The sequence below is a fragment of the Otolemur garnettii genome, unplaced genomic scaffold (assembly GCF_000181295.1).
Source record: "Otolemur garnettii isolate 467f Iridium unplaced genomic scaffold, OtoGar3 scaffold00011, whole genome shotgun sequence".
NCBI lineage: Eukaryota > Metazoa > Chordata > Mammalia > Primates > Galagidae > Otolemur > Otolemur garnettii.
Window position 1 is genome coordinate 24,285,322 of NW_003852406.1, and position 23,789 is coordinate 24,309,110.

Sequence of the window (23,789 nt, forward strand, 5' to 3'; positions counted from 1 at the left end):
AAAGCTCCTAAAAGGAGCTGGTTTCCTAGGCTGCTAGAAGAACACAGAGCCACTAGATATAAAGAGTATGAGTTCCAAATGGCCACATGGAGATGAGTGCCCACTATCACTGCATCCCCATCCACCTATATTGGACTACGATGTAAATGACAAATTTTTAATTATACAGAGCTGCTAATAATGGACAGTTGTTGAGGCACACCCGTTAGCATCCACTGACTCATCCACTGCTATAAAATTTTTCCAAACTATAAGGAATCCTATGAGGAAATTCCTTTTATAATCTATCAGTAACCACTATAGGTCTGCCTTTAAAATACACAGGTCCTGAATCTAACCTCTTCTTATCATTCCCATCTCTACCACCTTTCAAAACTCACTATCATTCCCTCACCAGGCTTTCCTTAACATAACTAAATAAAAGGGAAACCTCTTAGTGTGGTCTAAAAGGACATACATACTCTCCCCTCCTCAAACTTCACCTTTTCTCACTCCATTTCACCTTAATAGTCTTTTTTCTATTATTATGCTTCTTCAGAACTTTTACACTTCCTACCTGAAGCCTTTCCTTACTACCATATTTAAAATAAGCCTCTCTCCCCATCTTCCACTGATCTATTTCCCGGATCCTGACTTTTTTAACAGATAACCTGATGTACTACCTAAAACTGTATTATTGAGTTTTTTATTGTCTGACTTCCCCATTAGAAGATAAAAGGCTTTACACACATACAAAAAAAAAAGAAGATAAAAGGCTTCATCTTTTGCATCACTGGTATCTAAAGCTCAAAAATATATTTGTTGAAGGAGTAAACAAACATACTAAGCAATCATTTTTCTTTTTTTTTTTTGGCCAGGGTTGGGTTTGAACCCACCACCTCTGGCATATGAGGCCGGTACCCTACCCTTTTGAGCCACAGGCACCGCCCTAAGCAATCATTTTTACTGCTTAACATATTCACTTTACTAAATTTCACAATTTTCTATTAACTTTCTCATCTATCTTCGTGCATAATGTATAAATACTGCATTATTTGACTTCAAGCTATTTTCAACAATAATTTGAGATGTCAAACTTTAAAAATTAGCAAGTTGACCAACCACAGTGGCTCACCGCTATAATCCTAGCATTTGGGGAGGCCAACGTGGGAGGATAGCTTGAGGTCAGAAGTTTGAGTTTGCAGTGAGTTATGACAACACCACTGCTCTTCAGCCCACTATACTCCAGCCCTAGCAAAAGACTATCTGTTAAAACAAACAAAAAAAAAAAGCAAGTAATCAAAGTCCTCCTGAGGAGATAATCAATGATTCTGACTCAGTAAGCATGCCTAGCAATGTGAATAGAAGACTGGAGTTTAGAAATGAAGGTTTAACTGCTGGTCATTGCAGCAGTTAACCTCAAGAATACTGCTAAAGGACAGTGTTTCCAAAAGTAAAAGAGCAAGAAATAATGATAAAAAATATTTTAAACTATAAAGAACAGATAAGCTGTTATGTTCATATGTTAATATTCACATAATGGAACATTACTCAACAACAAAAAAGAATGCACAACAACTAAAAAACACAATGTTATGCAAAGAAAGCCAGACACAAAAAGCACACAGATAAGATTACACCAAGAACAGACAAAATAATCTATAGTGGGAGAAATAAAGTATAGATGGGACCCAGGTGCACTGGCTCACAGCTATAATCCTAGCACTCCGGGAGGCTGAGGCAGGAAGTTTGCTTGAATTCAGGAGTTGGAGACTAGCCTGACAAGAGTGAGACCCCCATCCCTACTAAAAATAGAAAACAAATTAACCAGCTGCTGTTCTGGACACCTGTAGTCCCAGCTACTCAGGAGGCTAAAGCAGGAGGAGTGCTTGAGCCCACGATTTTGAGATTGCTGTGAGCAAGGCTCACACCACAGCACTCTAACCCAAGCAACAGAGCAAGACTCCATCTCAAAAAAAAAAAAAAAAAAAAAGGCAGATAGATAGATAGACAGACAGATAGAAAGACAGGCAGGCAGGCAGGGGAGACAGGATTGACTGTAACTAGAGGAAATTTTCTGGGATTGACTGAAATGTTCTATATCTTATTTTTGGTAGTGGTTATACTAGTGTATACCATTTTCAAAACTCCAACTTAATCTGGACATTGTATTGCATGTTAAATTTTCCTAAGTTAAAATGAATTTTAAAAGATATCATCACACATCTAGGAATAAATCTAACCAAAGATATGTAAGGTCTCAAGAAGACATACATGGAGGAATATATTATATCCAATAAACTGGAACATTTGGAAGTCAGGGGAGTACCCATAGCTCAGTGGGTAGGGTGCCAGCCACATATACAGAAGTTGGCGGGTTCAAACCTGGCCTGGGCCAGCTAAATGACGACAACTGAGACAAAAAAATAGCCAGGTATTGTGGCAGACGCCTGTGGTCCCAGCCACTTGGGAGCCTGAGGTAAAAGAATCGCTTAAGCCCAAGAGTTTGAGATTGCTGTGAGCTGTAACACTACAGCACTCTACTAGGAGAGACATAGACTGTGTCTCAGAAAAAAAAAAAAAGTAAATTCTCCCCCAAATTGATCTACAAATACAACACCATCCCAAACAAAATTCTTGTAGGTATTTTAGAACAAATTAACAGCTGATTCTCAACATATCAGAAATCTAATGGCCCTAGAATACCCAGGACAATCTTAAAAAACAACAAAGTGGGAGGACTTATACTACTAAATACCAAAAGTTAGGCCAGGCGTTGTGGCTTATGCCTGTAATCCCAGCACTCTGGGAAGCCGAGGCGAGTAGATTGCTTAAGCTCACGGGTTCAAGACCAGCCTGAGCAAAAGCAAGACCTCTATCTCTAAAAGTAGCCAAGTGTTGCAGTGGGCACCTATAGTCCCAACTACTTGGGAGGAGAATCACTTGAGCCCAGGAGTTTGAGGTTGTCATGAGCTATGATGCCATAGCACTCTACCGAGAGCAACATAGCAAGACTCTGTCTCAAAATAAATAAAAATAAAAATAAATACCAAGACTTAGTATAAAGACATAAGAAAGTGTAGTAGTTGGTACAAAGAGAGAATCCAGAAGCATGATCCTATAGATTAGTGTCCTAATATAAAACAAAGATGCGGCTGCATTTCAGCATGGGGAAAAGAAAGTATTTTAAGTCAATGTTGTCAGACCAACTAGATATCTAGAAAAATTAATTCATAGATTTAAATTACTTTAAGATGAATCATTCACTATGAAAGGTAATAAAATAATGCTTCCAGAAGTAGAAGATATCGTGTAAGAATATTTTCATAAACTTAGAGTAGGTAAAGCTTCTTAAACAGGAAACAGAAAGCACTACTAACCGTAAAAAGGATAAACTTGACTTTATTAAAATTAACACCTTCTATTCATCAAAAGACATCATTAAAAAAGTAAAAAAACAAGTCATAGACTAGATTATCTGCAATACCCATATCTGACAAGACTTATATCCAGATTACTTTAAAAATCTACAAAAAAAAGTAAAAGCCCAATTTTTTAAATGAGCAAAAGACCTGAACAGCTCTTAAGTGGCTATCTAAATGGCCAATAAGGATATGAAAAAGAACTCAACACCTGTGCTAGATTAGACTACTGGTAAAAAGTACTCCCTTCTACCAGGGACAGTGGGTCTCACCTATAATCCTAGCACTCAGGAAGGCCAACATGGGATGATTACCTGACTTCAAGAGTTCAAAACCAGACTGAGCAAGAGCAAGATCCCATCTCTAATGAAAATAGAAAAAATACCCAGGCATGGTAGTGCTTATATAGCCCCAGATACTTGGGAGGCCAAGGCAGGAGGACTGCTTGAATCTAAGCATCAGAGGTTGCAGTGAGCTATGAAGATGCCACTGCACTCTGGCTCAGACAACATAGCAAGAATCTATCTCAAAAGAAAAAAGAAGAGGCGAGGGAGAGACTCAAAGGAAGAATTAAAACTATCTTTATTAATCTCAGATAACAAGACTTTATACATGAGAATCCAAAGGAATAGAATCTAGCAAGTTCAAAGGTTACAAGGCCAATACACACTGAAATGACATGAAACAATGGAAAATGAAATGTAAATAATTCCATTCATAATAATCAAAAACACCTAACAATAAAATTCACAAAAAGATGTGAAAGAGCTCTCAACTAAAAACTACCAAATTTTGCTAAAACTAAAAACATCTCAATAAATATACCATGTTCAAGACTCAATATTAAAATGCATATTTCTCCAAATTGATCCAAAAATTCAAAATCAAAATCCCAACAAATTTACTTTGTAGGTATTAACAAACTTATTACAAATTTATATGAAAAAGTAAAAAAGAATGTCTAATATGATACTGAAAGAGAAAAACACATGCCAGAGATGGTGGGTTCAAACCCAGCCCTGTCAAAACAAGGTCTGACACTATAGGACTTCAAGTTTACTATATAACTATAGTAATCAAGACAGTTGGTACTGGCAAAACAATACACAAATAGACCAATGGAACAGAAAAGAGAGTCCAGAAATAGATCCACACGAGTACAGTCCAAAAAAAACAAAGGCATGTCAATAGAGAATGGATAATCTTTTTTTCAACAAATGGTGCAGGTACAACTCAATAGTTACATGCAAAAAAATTTTTTAAAAAATGTAGTAGACACAGTCCTTGTATCTTTCATAAAAATTAACTCAAAATGGATCACATATCTGTGTGTGAACCACAAAACTATTAAATTCCTAGTAGACAGCACCAGGGAAATCTTGGCAGGGACTTTTTAGATAAACACAAAAAAATCACAAACCATGAGAAAAATAATTGGTGATATGAACTTTATTAAAATTAGAAACCTGCTCTACAAAAGATAACTGTTAGAGAATGAAAGGAAAAGCCACAGAGAAAAATCTTTGCAAAACAAATATATGCTAATGAACTGGTATTTAAAATATACAAAGAACTCTTAAAATTCAATAAGGAAATAATCCAGTTAAAATGGGCAAAATGGGAAAAAGCTCTGAACAGACATCCCACCAAAGATGATGTAAAGAAGGCAAAATAAGCAGATGAAAAGATACTCAAAATCAGCATCATTAGGGAACTGAAAACCAATACAATGAGAAAGTATTACACACCTATTAGAATGGTGAAAATCCAAAAACAGTGACACCACCAAATGCTAATGAAAAATGTGAAACAGAGGCTCGGCACCTATAGCTCAACCAGCTAAGGCGCCAGCCACGTACACCTAAGGTGGCGGGTTCGAATCCCCAGCCCGGACCCACCAAACAACAATGACGGCTGCAACCAAAAAATAGCCGGGCGTTATGGCAGGTGCCTGTGGTCCCAGCTACTTGGGAGGCGGAGGCAGGAGACTCGCTTGAGCCCAGGAGTTGGAGGTTGCTGTGAGCTGTAATGCCACAGCACTCTACCCAGGGGGACAGCTTGAGGCTCTGTCAAAAAAAAAAAAAAAAAAAGAAAGAAAATGTGAAACAGAAACTCTGATTCACTGCTGATAGAGATACACAATAGTACAATCACTTTGGAAGACAGTTTGGCAGTTTCTTACAAAACTAAACATACTTTTACCATATAAATCCAACAATCATGCTCCTTGGTATTTACCCAAATAAGTTGAAAAATGTTATGTCCACACAAAAACCTGCAGATGGAAGCCAGGCATTGTGCCACACAGCTGTAGTCTCAGCTACTCAGGTGGCAGAGACAAGAATTACTTGAGCCAAAAAGTTTGAGGCTAGACTGGGCAACATAGCAACATCCCCTCTCTGAAAATTAAAAAAAAAAAAAAAAAAAACCCCATCTCCTTCCTACCATGGGCCTTTTCCTTTGAATGTCCTGGTTGATTTTCCCAGTTCAGTAAAAAAAAAAAAAAAAAAAAAGACCTGCACATAGATGCTCAACATAGCTTTATTTACAATTGCCAAAAGCTGAAAGCAACCAAGATGTCCTTCAAAGATGAATGAACAAACTCTGCTATCCATATAATAGAATATTATTTAAAAATAAACAGAAATAAGATACAAAGACACTAAAAGACACAGGAATCCTAAAAGACATTGTTAAATGAAAGACTCATTCTCAAAAGCTTACACACTGCATGGTTCCAACTATAATGGCATTCTGGAAAAGGCAAAACTATGGTGACAAAAAAAGATTAGTGGTCACCAAGTGCTGGGCAGTAGGAAAGAGGTGAAAAGGTAAAACACAGGAGATGTTTAGGGCACTGAAACTTACCTGTATGATACCATAATAATAGCAAAGACATGTCTTTGACTTGTCAAAATCCACAGACTATATAACATACAGCGAATCCTAACATGATCTACAGACTTTAAATAATAGCAATGTATTAATATGGCTCATCAACTGTAACTCGGGGATCTCACTAACCCAAAATGTTAATGACAGGGAAAAATGTGGGGGAGGTAATGGGAATAAGGAAATATCTGGAAACTCTGTATATTCTCTGCTCAATTTCTGTATAAACCTAAAACTGCTTTAAAAAAACAAAGTCATCAATCAAAACACTCTAAAATTTAGGTATTTTGCTATGTGTAAATTATACTTTAGTTTTTGGGGGTGGAGTTTTGTTGTTTTTTTTTTTGAGACAGAGCCTCAAGCTGTCACCCTGGGTTGAGTACCATGGCATCACAGCTCACGGCAACCTCCAACTCCTGGGCTCAAGCGAGTCTCCTGCCTCTACCTCCCAAGTAGCTGGGATTATAGGCACCCACCACAACACCCAGCTATTTATTTTTTTTTTGGTTGCAGCCATCATTGTTGTTTGGCGGGCCCAGGCTGGATTTGAACTTGCCACCTTAGGTGTATGTGGCTGGTGCCTTAGTCACTTGAGCAACAAGCACTGAGCCTATACTTTAGTTTTTAAAAATGAAATATTTAACAATCCCTTAGATTTTATTGTTTAAAGATGAATATTTTAAAAAGGACATAGACTAAGTGCAATGGCTCACATCTATAATCCTAGCACTCTGGGAAGCCAAGGCATGAGGATCTCTTGAGCTCAGGCATTAGAGACCCTGTATCTACGAAAAAAAAAATGGACAAATTAGTCGAGTTTAGTAGTGGGTGCCTGTAGTCCCAGCTACTTAAGAGGCTGAGGCAGGATTGCTTAAGCCCAGGAGTTTGCGGTTGCTGTGAGCTAGGCTAAGGCTATGTAAGGCACTCTAGCCTGGGTGATAGACCAAGACTTTGCTTCAATAAAAAAAAAAAAAAAAAAAAAACAGGCTCGGCGCCTGTGGCTCAAGCGGCTAAGGCGCCAGCCACATACACCTAAGGTGGCGGGTTGGAATCCAGCCCAGGCCTGCCACACAACAATGACAGCTGCAACCAAAAAATAGCCAGGCGTTGTGGCAGGCGCCTGTAGTCCCAGCTACTTGGGAGGCGGAGGCAGGAGACTCACTTGAGCCCAGGAGTTGGAGGTTGCTGTGAGCAGTGAAGCCATGGCACTCTACCCAGGGGGACAGTTTGAGGCTCTGTCTCAAAAAAAAAAGACATAATACTACATACGGTTTCAAAACCTTCAAAAATGATATATGTTCTACAAGTACACATATATGTACATAAATAAATGTGTAAATACATAAGACATGTACCAAACTAGAAAGAGCACCACTGAGAAGCAAAATAGCACCATTGTGAAGGAAACAGGATGAACGGCAGTTGGAAGGGACTCGGTCTTAATCCTTATGTCTTCATCAGTGTTAGGAGAATCTACCTTAATTTTTTACAGTATTCCATGTCTGGATTTATACTACATTTTATTTATTTTATTCTTGAGACAGAGTCTCATTTGGTCACCCTTGGTAGAGTGCTGTGGCATCTCAGCTCATAGCAACCTCAAACTCTTGCCTAAAGAGTTGATTCTCAAGTGATTCTCTTGCCTCAGCCTCCCAAGTAGCTGGGACTACAGGTGCCCGCCTATTTTTTAGAGACAGGGTCTTGCTCAGGCTGATCTCGAACCTGTGAGCTCAGGCAATCCACCCACCTTAACCCCTCAAGTGCTGGGATTGTAAGTGTCAGCCAGAACTCCCAACCTACACTATATTTTAAATGTAGACTTCAGAATTTGAAGAAGAATTTCAAAATGGAATTTGAAGAATAATTTCAAAATGTTTTATAAATCATTAAGGGTAAACAGCCTTGGCATAAATTTACACTACAGACAGATCTTTATCAATATTTCTGTACCTGGTATTTAAAAATCACTCAGTATTGACTGACCAGGCATGGAACTAATACTAGTTGCTGATTCTTAGTTTGCCAATAGCCTCATAACTACAAAGACCCTTCTCTTTCATTATTCAGCTGACTCTGAGACTCTAAAACAAACAAAAATCATACTGCAAAAGCTGACACTTCAACTTACATAACTCATATTATATAATGTGTATTATAATATTTAAGTTATAATACAATATCCAATAGCATCTATTTCAGAATATGCAAGAATACTTATCTGAGATATGCTTTCATGACATGAATACACTAATAATGTACCAATCCATTAAAATTATTCCTGCTTATCCTTTCCTTCTATGTTCTTCTACACTTTTATTCTATCTATTGCTTTTTCTTGAAAAAATTTAGCTTATGTTCTACCGTTTGGTGTACACAACTGTTATTACAGACTGAAATGTGTTCTTCTGAAATTATTATTTTTTTTTTGAGACACAGAGTCTCACTATGTCACGCTCGGTAGAGTGCTGTGGCATCACACCTCACAGCAACCTGAAACTCTTGGGTTTAAGTGATTCTTTTGCCTCAGCCTCCCAAGTAGCCTGGACTACAGGTGCTGCCATAATGCCTGGCTATTTTGTTGTTGTTGTCATTGTTGTTTAGCAGGACCCAGCCAGATTCAAACCTGCTAGCCCCATGCACGTGGCCAGTGCCCTAACCACTGCACAATGGGTGACAAGCCTCTTCTAAAATTCTTATGTTAAAGCCCTTCACCTGTAATGTGACTGTATTTGGAGCTAGGACCGTTAAAGGAGTAATCACAGTCAATTGGGGTCATACCGGTAGGGGTCCTACTCCAACAGGATTGATGTCCTTATAGGAAAAAAGAGATATATCTGGAATGCATACACACATGGAGAAAACACCATGTAAGGATATAGCAAAAGGCAGTCATTTGCAAGATAAAAAGAGAGGCCTCAAGAGAAACTAAACCTAGTAACACCTTGATCTTAGACTTCTAATCCCCAGAACTATAAGAAAATAAATATCTATAGTGCCTTAAAAGCACAGGCAACAAAACCAAAAAACAGACAAATGGGACTTAAACTAGAAAGCTTCTGCACAGCAAAAGAAATAACACAGTGAAGAGACAATACTTGTAACTATTCATTGGACAAGGGAATATACAAAGAACTCAAGAAACTCAATAGGAAAAAAAACATTAAAAAATGGGCAAAGGACATGTCTAGGCATTTCTTAAAAGATGATGTACAAACAGCCAACAGATACTGTATTTTGCCAAGTATAATATGCACCTTTTTTGCCCAAATTTTTGAAAAATAAGGATGCAAAATATATATGGGCAGTACTAATTGCATAACCTATATAAATGTTTCTAATTCTTTTATTTATGTTTACACATTAAAAGTAACTCTAGAAAGCAATAATAATATCCATATGCAAAACAATACCCTGGAATATGTTAATCACTTTTGTTGAACTTACACAAACTTCATTGTATTTCTCTTCCTATACTTTAAGCAGGAGATAGCAATCTAGCTGGTTATTTTTACAAAAATTATTGGAAAATCCCCTGGAAAATGTTGAAAATGATATTCGTACACTGCAAGCTTTAAGCTAATAATTATTAAGTATGCTAAAAAGCATGGCAACAGAGCTGCTGAGAGACACTTTGGAACTCCTCCCACAAAGAGCACTATCAGATTATGAAGGCAACAGGAAGATCTTCAGACGCCAAGACAGAAAAGGACAATACAAGATAAATCTCCAAAGCGGCCGGAGGTGGAGCAGGGGGTGAAGGCCTGGATTCTGGAGCACTGTCAAACGGAGTTCTCTATTTTGACCAAAGATGATACAAGAGGAGGGTAAAGGATTATATTAGAAAACAAACTGAATATTTCTCAGGGACACCTAAATGGTGCTTTAACTTTTATAAAGAAAGCAGCTTTGAGCATGAAGACATGAATAAAACTTGCCCTAAAACTTCCAGCAGCCTACAAAAATCAAGTTTTGGAATTTCATCCTTATGTTACCCATCTTCAAAAGACAACTGTGAGCTGTCCCCTATCACCAATACGCATAAGGTTCCACTCATATTCAACATGCCATCCAACGGAACTGTGGACATCAAAGGAGCAAAGACCACAGCTGTTAAAACTAGTGGACATGAGAAAACACATTTCACTGTTGTTCCAGTCCTGTGCGGATAGGACAAAGCTACCACCTACGATCATCTTTAAAAAAACATTTCTGAAAGAAAAGATTCCAAATGGAATTATTATCCACATGCATGAAAATGGATGGATGAATGAAGAAGGTATGAAAATCTGGTTTAACAAAATCTGGTCACAAAGGGCTAGAGGATTACTTAAAAAAACAGCCTTGCTTGGTTTTGATCACTTCAAAGCCCATGCCATACAAAGTGCAAAAGCAATAGTAGCAGACTTGAAAACCCAACTTGCTGTGATGTCTGGTGGGCTAGCCAGCCAACTCCAACCTTGTCAGTAAACAAGCCTTTTAAGACCCTAATGAAGACATTGACAGTAAACAAGCCTTTTAAGATCCTAATGAAGACGTTGACACGGTAGATGCAGTCAGTGATAATGATATAATACCAACCAGCAGAATCAAGAAAGCATCCATCACCCAGGTTAGTGATTGGATCCTAAGATCATGCAACAGTGTCAAGAAAGAACTGGCTGTGAAATCATTTTTAAAAAGATGCATCAGGTGGCGCCTATAGCTCAGTGGTTAGGGTACAGGCCACATACACCAAAGCTGACAGGTTCAAACCTGGCCCAGACTTGCTAAACAACAATGACAACTGCAACAACAAAAAAGAAAACTAGCTGGTGCAAGTATAACAACAACAAAAAATAGCTAGGCGTTGGTGGCAGATGCCTGTGGTCCCAGCTACTTGGGAGGCTGAGGCAAGAGAATCGCTTAAGCCCAAGAGTTTGAAGAGGTTGCTATGAGCTGTGATGCCATTACACTCTACCCAGGGAGATAGCTGAGGACGATGAAATTTACTGGGATAAGAAAAGTGACTCTTAAGGAGACACCAGTAATGTAGAAATCAAAGATGATGATACTTCTCATACTAACAGTGACAAAAACCTCTTGGCCTTCTATGATGTGTAAATATCATAAATTTGTTACCAGTACATAAAATATTACATCTGTTCTTGGGTTTTGTAATTATTTTGCTACATAAAATTTCTAGTACCATAATGTTGAAAAATGTCAAATTTTTTTTATAATATAATAGTACCTAAATACAAACAAATAAAATTTTGTATTAAAAATTAAAACAGGCTCAGCATCTATGCTCAGTGGCTAGGACGCCAGACGTATACACCGAAGCTGGTGGATTCAAATCCTGCCCGGGCCTGCCAAACAATGACAACTACAACCAAAAACTAGCCGGGCATTGTGACAGGCACCTGTAGTCCCAGCTACCATGTTTCCCCAAAAATAAGACACTGTCTTATATTTATTTTTTCTCAAGAAGACACACTAGGGCTTATTTTTAGGAGATGTCTTCCTCTCTGCGCCAAAATGCATGGCGTGGCTATGCAGTGTATCTTATTATCAGAGTAGGGCTTATATTTAACAAATGCATAGGGCTTATTTTGGGGGTAGGTCTTATTTTCGGGGAAACATGGTACTTGGGAGGCTGAGGCAAAAGAATCACTTGAGCCCGAGCTTGAGGTTGCTATCAGCTATGACACCAGGCACTCTACCCAGGGCAATAGCTTTTCTCAAAAAAAACAAAAACAACAAAAAAAAAGTTCAAACAAAAAATTTTTTCCGGAAGTTAGGGCCAAAAACGTGATGGGTAATATCAAAAAATGCTCAATATCACTAATCATCAGGGAAATGCAAATTGAAATCACAATGAGAAATCATCTTACCCCAGTCAGAACGGCTATTATGAAAAAGACAAAAAATAATTAGGTAGCGTCCGTAGCTCAGTTGGCAGGGCACCCTCCACATACACCAAGGGTGGCAGGTTCCAACCAGCCCTGGCCAGCTAAAACCACAATAACAACTGCAACCAAAAGAAACAGCTGGGCAGTGCAGTGGGCACCTGTAGTCTCAGCTACTTGGGAGGCTGAGGCACAAGAATTACTTAAGCCCAAGAATTTGAGGTTGCTATGAGCTGTGATGCTACAGCACTCTACCCAGGGAAATAGCTTGAGACTCTTGTCTCAAAAAAAAAAAAAAAAGACAAAAAATAAGAGATATTGGCAAGGATGCAGAGAAAAGGGGACTCTGTATATGCTGTTGGTAGAAATGTAAACTAGTACAGCTATTATGGAAAGCAGTATAGAGATTTCTCAAAAAATAAAAATACAACTTCCACTCACACTACTGGATTATCTAGACAAAGGAAAAAAATCAATAAATCAAAGGGATATCTGTACTCCCATGTTTACTGCAGCCAAGATATGTAATTTACCTAAGTGTCCATCAATAGATGAATGGATAAAGAAAATGAATGTGGCATATATACACAATGGAATACTATTTGGGCATAAACAAAAGAATGAAATCATGTCATTGCAGCAACACGAATGGAACTAGAGGTCTTCATCTCAAGTGAAATAATCCAGGCACAAAAAGACAAATATTGCATGTTCTCACTTATATGTAGGAGCTAAAAAAAAATTGATCACACAGAATTAGTAGAAAGAGAATAGGAAGTGTAAGTAGGAGGCAGTAAAGAGGATAAAGAGAAATGGGTTACAGATTACAAACATACAATTAAGATATATGAAATAAATTAAATGTCTGATAGCAAAGTAGGGTGACCATTTGTTTACTACATATTACATACATGTAACAAAATTTCACATATATTCCATAAATTTGTAAAAAAAATTTAAATCCCAACTGTTTTGATGTTAGATTGTTTATTAGTTTATTTGGTGGAACTTGACAAGATGATTCTAAAATATGTATGAAAATGCAATGTGCCAACAACAGCTAAATCCTTCTTGAAGAATTGGCAGCAAAATAGGAAGACCTGCCTTACCAGATACTAAAACTTTTAAAGCTGTAGTAAAACAGTATGTTACTAATGTAGGAACAGACAAGCAGACACATAGAGCAGAACAAGTCCAGAAAATAGATCCATACAAATATGTATACTTGATATATGTCAAATTTAGCATTATAGAACAGTGGTGAAAAGATGAACTTCTCAAAAGTGATGGGAGGGCTAGGTGCAGTGGTGCATACCTATAGCAACACGGTAGGCTAAGGCAGGAGAATCACTTGTCCCCAGGAGTTTGAAGTTATAACATGCCATGATCACACTTGTAAACAGCCATGTACTTCATGTACCTAGACAACATAGTTAAATATGTCTCTCAAAAAAACAAAAACTGACAAACAGAAAGAAAGAAAAAAGAAACACCTGATGAGGGGAGAAGAAATGAAACATGACTTCATACTATCCACAAAATTATTCCAAGTAAAGACCAAATTTGTGAATGTTTTAAAACTTAAAGTCTCTTAGAATATAGAACATCTTTTTTAACTCAGGCTAGGAAATGATTTCTTTAAAAGAATTTAAAAAGCACTAGCCAAAGTTGATAAATTCAACTATATTAAAACTGAGAGATTCTGTTGATCAACAGGCACTATAAAGAAAGTGAAGTAACAAGTCAAAAACAGAGAGCAATTCTAACAGACGTAACTGAAGGACTAATACCCCAAACACAAATTTCTAACCATCAGTAAGAAAAAGACAAAGAATAAGACCAATTTTTTTTTTTTTTTAAGAGACAGAGTCTCACTGAATCTCCCTCGGTAGAGTGCGTGACATCACAGCTCACAGCAACCTCCAACTCCTGGGCTTAGGTGATTCTCCTCCCTCACCCTCCCAAGTAGCTGGGACTACAGGCGCCTCCCTCAACACCCAGCTATTTTTTGTTACAGTTTGGCCAGGGCCAGGTTCAAACCCACCACCCTCAATATATGGAGCCAGCGCCCTACCTACTAAGCAACAGGCACTACCCAAAAACAAGACTAATTTTTTTAAAAATTGGATAGGCCAGGCACAGTGGCTCACACCTGTAATCCTAGCACTCTGGGAGGACAAGGTGGGTGGATTGCTTGAGCTTAGGAGTTGAAGACCAGCCTGAGCAAAAGCGAGACCCTGTCTCTACTAAAAATAGAAAAACTGAGGCAAGAGGATTGCTTAAACCCAAGAGTTTGAGGTTGCTGTGAGCTATGACATCACAGCTCTCTAGCCTAGGTGACAGCTTGAGATTCTGTCTAAAAAAAAAAAAAATTGGACAAACAACTTGAATAGGCACTTCACACAAAACTCAGATGACCAAGAAAAGATGCTCAAGGTCATTAGTAATTGTGGAAATGCAAATTAATATCACAAGATACCATCACAAACTTTGAACTGGCAAAAATTAAGAGCCTAACAATACCATGTGTTCAGGAGGATGAAGAGCAATGGTGTTGATGAAAGTATATAATAAAATAATAACTTTGAAACCTCTTTGATATTATCAAAGTGGAATGTGTACATAATGTGTGACCCAGCAATTCCACTCCTGAGCATTCTAGAGAAACATAAGCACACATGCAAACCCAAAATAGGCACAACAGTAATTACTAATCCATTGTCTGTATGATAATATCAAGAAATTGAAATCAACTCAAAAGTCCATCAAAAGTAAAGCAAACTAATCACTTCTCGGCCTTTTAGCTAAGATCTAGTGTAAAAGAACAAATTGGAGTATAATCACACAATGGGATACTTTGACAATGAAATCTCATAAACTATGGCTAATTGCAACACCTTGGAATAAATTTCACAAACATAATGCTAGGCCCCTTGCCTTTTCTTTGTCACAACAATGGAGGCCTGTTTGCTGCCTATGGCAAACATATCTTGCTCTGCAAGCCTATACCTTGCTCTTACTCTGTAAACCTATCTTCCTCTAAAGAGAAAAAACAAACATGCTGAGCTAAAATTTTTAAATCATATAAAACACACATATTATTATTCCTTTCATATGATGCAAAAAAAAAAAAAAACAAAGAAAACTATGTTGTTTGAGAATACATGCCTAGGATTTAAAATTATAAAGCAAAACAAAAAAAAATGATAGTCACAAAGGTCGGGACAACCGCTATTAAATAAAATTGATAAATTCAACTATACCAAACCTCCACTGAGGGAAATATGTTGATAAGGGCCAAAGGCAAGTGGAGGATGGAAATACTTCTGGTTTGTTAGCCTGGGTGACAACAACATTAGTATTTGCTTCGTAATTTTCTATAAACTACCAGGCATGGTGGCTCACGCCTGTAATCCTAACAACTCTGAGAGGCCAAGGCAAGCAGACAGCTTGAGCTCACAAGTTCAACACTAGCCTGAGGAAGAGTGAGACCCCATCTCTAAAACAGCCAGGCATTGTAGCAGGTACCTGTAGTCTCAGCTATTTGGGAAGCTGAGGCAAAAGGACCACTTGAGCCCACGAGTATGAAGTCGCTGTGAGCTATGACAGAACAGCACTCTACTGAGGGTGACAAAGTAAAACTGTCTCAAAATAATAATAATAATTTTCTATAAACTATACATTTTATGCACTCCATGTATACGGATGGGAGTATACAACTTACAATAGTGCAACTTAAAATTTTTCAACTTTATCATGGTACAAAAGCATTATGCATTTAGCAGAAACTGTACTGTGGATTTTGAATTTTGATCTTTTCCTGGACTAACAATATGCAACATGACACTCTCTCTCATGATGTTAGGCAGTGGCAACAAGGAGCAGCATTCATGAGGATAAACAACTGATACTCTACAGTGTTCTGTGTTGCCAGATGATTCTGTCCAACTGTAGGTTAATGTTACTATTTTGAGCCATTTTAAGGAAAGGCAGGCTAGATACAGATAGGTTAGGTGTATTAAATGTATTTTCCACTTATGATATTTGCAACTTATAACGGGGTTATGGGATGTAACTCCTTTGTAAGAAGGAGCATTAATATATGAATAAAAAGGAAAAATAACAACTGCACATGACTGCAGAGGTAACTTACTGTAACAAGGCAACAGAAGTCTGGTACCTAATGTGGGTTCTCTTTTTTCCTGTTCTCCTGGCTTCTCAACAAACCTAGTATGTAACTTCTTAAAAGCCACCATAATTACATAAATCTTTTATATCCTCCCCAGTCCCTATCAAAGCAAGCTGGTACTGCCAGGTGTGCAAATATTTTGATCAATAAATGAAAACAAATTCCATTCAATCCCTACAGTAAAAGACAAGATCTCAGTGATTAGGTTCCCCAACTTCCAATTTCCATTCTACAAGCCCCAGAGCTTGAATTCCTTATAGCCCAAAAGGCATTTTCCCCCTGACTTTAGTATTTTCCTAATCTCTTACTCTTTTCACATATACTATACATCTTTTTTTTTTTTTTGAGACGGAGCCTCAAGCTATCCCCCTGGGTAGAGTGCCATGGCATCACAGCTCACAGCAACCTCCAACTCCTGGGCTCAAGCGAGTCTCCTGCCTCAGCCTCCCTAGTAGCTGGGACTACAGGCGCCCGCCACAACGCCTGGCCATTTTTTGGTTGCAGCCATCATTGTTGTTTGGCGGGCCCGGGCTGGGGATTCGAACCCGCCACCTTAGGTGTATGTGGCTGGCGCCTCAGCCGCTTGAGCCACAGGCGCCGAGCCACATATACTATACATCTTATCTGCCCTACTAGATTCTATGAAACTGTGCATTAAATGCTTAGAGCCCTATATTCAGAGATTTAAGTCAGATAAAAGAAAAAAAATGTTAAAGGGAAAATAAGATAGGTTGGCTCGGTGCCTGTGGTTCAAGCAACTAAGGCGCCAGCCACATACACCTGAGCTGGCGGGTTCTAATACAACTCGGGCCTGCCAAACAACAACAGCTGTGACCAAAAAATAGCCTGTGACCAAAAAATAGCCTGGTGTTGTGGCAGGTGCCTGTAGTCCCAGCTACTTGGGAGGCGGAGGCAAGAGAATGAAGTTGGAGGTTGCTGTGAGCTGTGATGCCACAGCACTCTACCCAGGGCAACAGCTTCAGGCTCTGTCTCAAAAAAAAAAAAAAAAGAAAAAAAGGTAGGTCATGGGAAAAAAACATTCTCTCACATAATACCCAAAACATCAGGTTTTTAGTTCCAAAGTTTTAAGAAACTAAGAAACACAGGGGAAGAAAGAGGACAATTCAGACATAGGTACTATCTATAAAACAAGTAAAGTAGAGGATGCAAACTCTAAAATAAAAAATAAATAGACCTAACTCCCTATCAAATTAGTAATAATTACATTGAAAAAATACTGATTTCAAATGACTTCTAAACATAGCTATGCTACTAATATACATATCCTTAGTAAGACACATTCTAGAGACAAAAAGAAATGTAAAGAAATCTTGACTAACATTAAATACTTTTAAACTATTGAATATATACTTAGAAAAAAAAGTATTAATGTTAATAAAAACCAAGATTTTTTTTTTTTTTGGAGACAGAGTCTCAAGCTATCACCCAGGCTAGAGTGCCATGCCATCATAGCTCATAGCAACCTCAAACTCAGACTCATGCAATCCTCTTGCCTCAGTTTTTCTACTTTTAGTAGAGACAGAGTCTTGCTTTTGCTCAGACTGGTTTCAAACTCGTGAGCTCAAGCAATCCACCTGCCTCAGCCTCCTAGAGTGCTAGGATTACAGACATGAGCCACTGCACCCAGCTGAAAAACCAAGAATTTTTATTTTTTTTTCAGTTTTTGGCCAGGGCTGGGTTTGATCCCGCCACCTATGGCATATGGGGCCGGCACCCTACTCCTTTGAGCCACAGGCACCACCCGAAAAACCAAGATTTTTAATGTAAGAAGTTAAACTAAACTAACTTAACAGCCAGGTGCAGTGGCTCATGCCTATAATTCTAGCACTTTGAGAGGCCAAGGCAGGAAGGTGGATTGAGCCCAGGCATTCAAAGCTGCAGTGAGTAATTACTGCATCACTATACTCTAGCCTGGGCAAAAAAGTAAGACCCTGTCACGCAGTAAAGAAAAGAAAAAAAAGAAAGAGAGAGAAGAAAAAAGAAAGAAAATATCTTAAACCAGGAGGAAGAAGAGGAGAAGGAGCAGCAGCCTACAATGTTAAATTTGAATTAGAATTATCAATATATTGTGCTTTTGTTCTCTCCTGTCAGGGCCTAGAAACAACGACAACTCTCTAACAAGGAGTATACCTAGCATCTAGATAATGGTTTCTAAATACAATCCTCTACTATAAAGGAGATAGAGTTTCTTGAAGAAATTGCTGATTCCAAGTCTAACGCAGAAAAAGCCCATAGTGGGCTAAGATAGACTATACCCAAAAGTAAGGAATCACTCAAATAGACTACTGGATTTAAGGGGGGTACCTACCTTAGGACAATGCTTTGACCTAGCTCCCACAGTCCTTATTTGAGACAAATCTGAGCATCAAAAAGAACAATTCACCCAGGCTCCTATGGCTCACACCTATAATCCTAGCACTCTGGGAAGCAAAGGCGATGCACCACTTGAGCTCAGGAATTCAAGACCAGCCAGGCAAGAGCAAGACCCCCATTTCTACTTAAAAGAAAAAAAGAAATGAAAGAAAGAAAAGAAAATAGGAAAAACTAAAGCAAGAGTATCTCTCTTGAGCCCAGGAGTTTGAGGTTGCTGTGAGCTATGATGATGAAAGGCATTCTATCCAGGGCAACACAGTGAGACTGTTTCAAAAAAGAAAGAAAGAAAGAACAATGTCAGGCGGTGCCTGTGGCTCAAAGCTGTAGGGCGCTGGCCCGTATGCTGGAGGTGGAGGGTTCAAACCCAGCCCCGGCCAAAAACTGCAAAAGAAAAAGAACAATGTCATGTCTGTAAATTATTGTAATACAACAAAAGTCCATGAGACCATTAAAGAATTCATTTACCACTATTGCAAATGACTATTACAGAACTCCTCACTCTGAAAATAGGAAAAAAATTAAGCATTTACTCTGCCCTTTTACCAGGATGTATAGTTCACTTCCAGTTGATGAAGGTTATAATGCTGTTAATAATTAAACAATGACAGCAAATAAATGTAAAAGAATTACAGAATTAGGAAAATCACAATATTGTAACCCTCAATCAAATGCCTAAGGATCAACAAAGGATGCCAAAATTGTTAGAGAAAAAGTATTAAAGAATCAAGTATTTGTATGGTCCCAAGGGATCACTCCCATACATTATGATAATTGATCTACAGAGGGAAAAATGTACTTTCAAAATGGAGATATTTAGCAAACACCACCTTAAATCTCATGAAAACTTAGATCACTAACAGCAAAACACCTGACATTATGCACCTTCCATAGGATACAACATGATATACGTGAATTCCATGAAGAATTCTTCCAAAACTTTTTAACATGAATTTAATCAATCCTTTAGTAACTTCCAGTTTACAGGACATACAAAGACCAAAAGAGTAAGTTAAAAACTAACACAAAAAAAGTCAGATAACTCTAGAAAACAGGCCATTCCACAAGAAAAATGATCTAGTCTCTTCAAAGAACTTTTTTTTTTTTGAGACGAAGCCTCAAGCTATCCCCCTGGGTAGAGTGCCATGGCATCATGCTCACAGCAACCTCCAACTCCTGGGCTCAAGTGAGTCTCCTGCCTCCGCCTCCCAAGTAGCTGGGACTACAGGCGCCCGCCACAACGCCTGGCCATTTTTTGGTTGCAGCCATCATTGTTGTTTGGCGGGCTCGGGCTGGGTTTTCGAACCCGTCACCTTAGGTGTATGTGGCTGGCGCCTTAGCCGCTTGAGCCACAGGCGCTGAGCCATCAAAGAACTTTCAATGTCATAGGAAAGGGGAATGAATGTGGGAAGGAATTGGTATGGATTAAGTGACTAAAAAATTTTTTAAAAAATAGACTAAAAAGAGATAATCGTGGCAGGGGGAGGGAGGAGGTTTGAGAGAAGGAGGGAGGAGGGCATGAGGTGGGATCTCACATAATGTGTCTATAACACACCCCCTGGGTGAGGGGCTCTTCTACAAATGGAACTTTACCCTGGAAGTGAGAACAATTAACCTAAAAATTGTACCCTCGTATTAATTTGAAAAAATAAAAACTCAAAAAAATAAAGAGATAATCAAATGAAATACAAAAAAATAAATTCTGATTTGAAAAACCTATTTTAGAGGACAATAAGGGAAATTCCAATATAAATTAAATATCAAATGCTATAAGGGAATTATGATATAATGAGAAAAATAAATATATACAGTACAACCTCTACAAGTTGACCGCCCAAGGAACTATAACAAACTAGTAAAAATACAGAGGTGGTCAACATAAGGAACTGGCCTACTATACTAATACACACATGTGCTGCATGTCTGGTCTTTAAAAATCAGGTCAACTTAAGGAGGTTGTCAGTGTAGGGTGGTAGTCCATGGAAGTTCTACTATATATGTTCTTGTCCATGGTTCCTGGTTCTTAATTCTCATAGCCCTTGTTACTGTCTTTTCTTACAATGTTGGGGAGCTTTAGACTCCAGAGTAGGCCTCAATAAACAGAATCTCTCTGACCATCTCTTGTCCTCATTTCACCTGTCCACTTGGCAGGACATTAATCTAATCTTACTGTGGGTCATAAAGCCCTCATTTCAGAGAGGGTTCTCCCCCATACCCTGGAGGAAGGAATGCTGCCCAGAGAGGTAAAGAAGAATCTGGACAAACAGGCCTTGCTGGGTTTAGATCAGACCCTTTTTGTCCAATCACATTTTGACACAGCTGTCCACGCTTCAATCATGGACAACCAATAAAGTCTCCATAGAAGGTCCAAAGGTCAGAGTTCGGGGGCTTCTGGAGAGCTGAACATGTGGAGTCTGACAAGAAGGTGAACATGAGCTAATCCATGTACCTGGAGGGTAGCACATCCCAATTCCACGAGGACAGAAGCTCCCGAGCTCAAGACCCTTCCAGACTTTGCTCTAGATATCTGTATGTCTTCATCTGGCTGTTTATTTGTATCCTTTATAATAAACCGGTAAATGTAAGTAAGTTTAGTGAGCTGCTCTAACAAATTGATTGAGCCTGAAGAGGAAGTTCATGGGAACTCCTGTTTGAGAGGCTACAACTCAAACAGAAATTCAGGAGGCCCAGACTTGTGACTACTGTCTGAAAGGGTCAGGGGGCAGTCTTCGGGACTGAGCCCTCAACTTGTAGGACACGATACTATCTCCAGGTAGATAGTGTCGGAACTGAACTGGAGGACACCCAGCTGGTATTCACTGCAAAACTGATTGCTTGCTACTAGGGAAGAATCTTCACATATTTTGGGGCCACAGAAATCTTCCATGTTGTTATATTAAGGAAAATAATGGGGAAAAAATGTCTAAACAGGACTTATTTTTCTTAGGTGTTGGTAATAGTACATTGGTGATGTGAAAATTACCTATTTCTTAGGAGATATATGCTGAAGTACATTGGAGTAAATGTGTTATGATACTGTCAACTTACTTTCAAATAGTTCAGCAAAAATGAATATAGGCATATAGAAAACAATAAAATATGGATGTTATCATGTTAACTTCTGAATCTAGGTGGCAGATATATTAGTATTCTCTGTTCTCTTTCAACTTCTTGACATTTCTTAAGTATTCAATTATAAAAGAGGTTGAGAAGAAAGAGAACTAAAAAAAAAGCTAAGTTGCAAAAGGAACAAGAAAAAATTATAATCTAAAAATCATTATAAGGACGTGTCCACAGAATCACCTGAAAAATTTTCTCTTTTACATTAAAAAAAAATCCTAGACAGGCACACTGTGACATGCCTATAGTCCCAGCCACTTGGGTGGCTGAGGCAAGAGGATTACTTAAGCCCAGGAGTTCAAGGCCAGCCTGGGCAACATAGTCAGATCCTTTCTCTTGAAAAAAAAAAAAAATCTAGAGATTACTCAGCCCACTATCATCTGATCGATAAAAGTAAACAGATTTCAAACAAATACTTATACACTACAAACAGCAATAGTACTAAAATCTGTCAATGATTTAAGGAATGTTTGCCATTGGCAAACAGAATACATCTTATTATGATACCTCATGCTGAATTAAAATGCATTTTAACATCCATTAATCTTATATACTAACACGTTAAGAAAAGCATTTCTTTGACTTTTTTCTTTCTTTCTTTTTTTTTTTGAGAGTCTCACTCTGTTGCCCTGGATAAAGTCCCATGGTGTCATAGCTCTCACAGCAACCTTAAACTTCTGGGCTCAGTCAACCCTCTTGCCTTTGCCTCCCTAGTAGCTGGAACTATAGGCACACTCCACAACACCCAGCTAGTTAGTTTTTCTATTCTTTGAGTAGAGATGGGGAACTCACTCTTACACAGGCTAGTTTCAAACTCCTGAGCTCAGGCAATCCTCCTGTCTCATACTCCCAGAGTGCTAGGATTACAGGCTTGAGCCACCATGCCTGGCCTTGACATATTTTTAACTGAAATATATTAGGACCATACTTGAAAGCCAGCTAGTAGACTATTCTAATATTTATTTCTACTAGCAAGAAACTTTGATTAGCCATTTACTCTAAAAGCCACACAACAAAATGCTTAAAATTCCTGATCTCATTTTTACACATAACAAGAAACAGGCATTTTCAAAAGGAAAAGCAAGTACTTATGAAGTATGTACTATCTGCTTAGTGCTTTACATAAAATGTTTAATGATAATCTTGTGAAGTAAATATTATTACTATTTGAGAGATGAACATTCTGAAGCTTAGAAATGTGAAGTGATTTGTCCATAAATGAAAGCTCAAAAGTGTAATTCTGTTACAAATCTAGGTTTAAAAATCCATAGTCTTTCCACTTAATTGGATTCAATGAATTTAATGGACAGAGAAGCCTATCTAAGGAAAGAGAATATTTAAAAGAATGTCTGGGCTCAGCGCCTGTGGCTCAAGTGGCTGAGGCACCAGCCACATACACCTAAGGTGGCGGGTTTGAATCCAGCCCAGGCCCGCCAAAACAACTATGGCTGCAACCAAAAAATAGCCGGGCGTTGTGGCGGGTGCCTGTGGTCCCAGCTACTTGGGAGGCTGAGGCAGGAGCCTCACTTGAGCCAGGAGTGGTGCTACAGCACTCTAGCCAGGAGGATAGCTTGAGGCTCTGACTCAAAAAAAAAAAAAAAAAAAAAGAATGTCTGGGCTCAGCAAGATGGCATGACGGCTCACGCCCATCACTCTAGCACTCTGGGAGTGTGAAGCAAGAGGACTGCCTGAACTCAGTAGTTCAAGACCAACCTGAGGAAGACCCCCTCTCTACTAAAAATAGAAAAACTACCTGGGGCTTATGGCAGGCACTTGTAGTCCCAGCTGCTCAAGAGGATGAGGTAGAAGGACCGCCTGAGCCCAGGACTTTGAGGTTGCTGTGAACTTGCCTGACACCATGGCTCTCTAACCTGGTCAAGGAACACAGTGAGACTCTATCTCAAAAAA